This window comes from Crocuta crocuta, unplaced genomic scaffold (assembly GCF_008692635.1).
Source record: "Crocuta crocuta isolate KB4526 unplaced genomic scaffold, BGI_CrCroc_1.0 scaffold64, whole genome shotgun sequence".
Classification (NCBI taxonomy): domain Eukaryota; kingdom Metazoa; phylum Chordata; class Mammalia; order Carnivora; family Hyaenidae; genus Crocuta; species Crocuta crocuta.
Window position 1 is genome coordinate 10,907,926 of NW_027530640.1, and position 2,424 is coordinate 10,910,349.

The following is a 2,424-nucleotide window of genomic DNA, read 5'->3' on the forward strand; positions in this document are numbered from 1 at the left end:
GGAGGATCTAACTAAGATGAGGAATCTGCTCCGTTCAGTTCTGGCACTCACAAGCTCAGAAAAATTGTAACTCAGTAGGTCTAGGTATAACTTCTTTTTTTTTTCCTCTCAGAGTTCCACAGGTGATTCTGTCACACAAGCAAGGTTGGAAAATTCTGCTTAGGAAATGTTCTACTGCAGCAAGAAAGATTCGAATTAGCTCTTCAGGACAATGTCCCCTATGTTAGAATTGGAATGTTTCTCCCTTTCTGCACAGTTTTTCAGAAAAGGATCGCTGGAGTTTGCTTGGAAGCTGAAGATGGGTGGGTGAATTGTGGGTGACCCTGTGTCAAAAGCCCCTGAAAATAACAATAGCCACTGTTTATTGACTGGGGATTCCAAGGCAGGCACTGTTCTTTGGGACTTGAGAGATGTCAGTTCATGGAAGTTTCAGTTTTTCACAATTCTTCCATATGGGTATCATTAACATTAGCTCTATTTTACAGTTGAAGAAAGCGAGATACAAAAAGCCTGGCCAACATACCCCACCGGAGAGTGGGATTCAGACACAGGCCATCTGATACTGACTGGCAGGAGGCCTCAGAGAGGTACATCACTCGTGCCCCCAATAGACAACACGGGTAGGCGTTGGGAGTGGGCCTCTCACCACGCCCTAGCCATTTGGGTAGGGGAGCTCAAACTAAGAGCACACAGAAATAGGGTTCATTGCTAGATTCCTTAAATAGATTTTTATAAGAAAATATGTGTGTCTGTGCATGTGCGTGGGCGTGTGTGTTTGTGTGTGTGTAGAAGATAGAGAAGGATGACGCCCAAGAAAGTTATTGGTCCCCCTCCCCATTTAAACCCTTGACTCCAACCTGTTTGGGTTCACAGGGACACCCCCCTCCAGACCTATCCCCCTCCCCCGTCTCTCCCTGTGTCCTCAGCACCCTCCTTCCGCACACATATGTTGTGCTTTCTTTTTAAATTCAGAATAACAGCACCTTCCTTGGATTCAGAGCTAGAGCAGGAGCCTTCCCCTCTCGAAATCCCTATTTTCTTTGGGGTGAGCTTTTAAATGCGGGGGGTAGGTATGGGACCGAAAGGGCTTCCCCATTCGCGTCCTGCTCCAGAGACCTGCGGAAATCGTTCCCGCCTAACCNCGCCCGGAGTCTGGGCGCCTCGGCGGTGGCGGCTCCCCAGGGACTGCAGGGAGAGCCCAGGCTGCGGCGCCTGCTCAGTTCGCTCTCACTGCGTCTAAGGCTCCCCCGGCCTGGCTACGCGCCCAGCACAGGAGCTGGGAGGGGGAACCCAAAGCCGGCGGAAGAGCCCAATCGGCCCGGGGCCCGGGGAACTGAGCTGGAGAGGGGACCTCCAGGGGGCAGCACCAGGCCGCCAAGCAGGTCCTCTCGGTGCCAACTCAGGGGTCCCCAGACAGCCCATAGGGAAGCCCCCTTTTCAGATTGCTGCACTGCCTGCCCACCTCCATTTGTTCTAGATGATAGTGGGAAAGTCTTCCACCACCACAAGGACCACCAGCTTTTGGTTAAGAAGCAGGTGCCCCACCGCAACCCAAAAGGACCGAGGGAACCATCTGGTGATTATTTCCTAGCCTCAGTTTCCCCCATGACACCTGGAAAGGCTTCGTGCCATTGGTCAANCTCCTCCCCTTAGCTCCCGCCCCGCTCCCACGGTCCCAGAGGTGGGCGGGAGGGCCCTGGATGACGGTGGCAGAACCCCGGGCCGACTCGCCCTCGCCCCCGCCCCGGACCCGGGCTTCCCCAGCCCGGGCCCGCTGGAGAGTTGCCTGCGCTGCGGTGCGCCTAGCGCTACGCGCCCCGAGACCTCCGCCTGGGCGTCCCCAGCTTTTGCGCTCATTCGGGCTCCCGGCTTGGAACCCGGGGTGGGGGGGGTGGGGTGCAGCCAGGGAGCAGCGAGCAAGGACCCGGAAACGCCATATAAGGAGCAGGAAGGATCCCCCGCCGGAACAACCCTTATTTGGGCAGCACCTTATTTGGGACGGCCAGATATGGCCTGGCCGCTTCCGGCTCCGGGAGGAGGGAAGAAGGCGGAGGGAAGAGGCGGGGGCAATGCTGGGAACTCCGGAGCAGCCTGAGTCCGGGAGTCCCCTGCCGAGGCTTAAGTCCTAAGCTTTCTCGAATCCTAGGCGCCCAGGGTGCAGGAGTCTGCGCAGGGGCCGAGGTGCGGGATGGCGGTGCCCACAGCTGTGGGATAGGGGGCTTCACGTCACTCCGGGTCCCCCCGGCCGGTCTTGCCATATTAGGGCTTCCTGCTTCCCAAATATGGCCATGTACGTCACGACGGAGGCGGGCCCACGGCGTTCCAGACCCTTCAAATAGAAGCGGATCTGGGGAGTCGCGAGAGATCCCAGCGCGCAGAACTTGGGGAGCCGCCGCCACCGCCAGCTGCCGTCGCCGCCGCCTT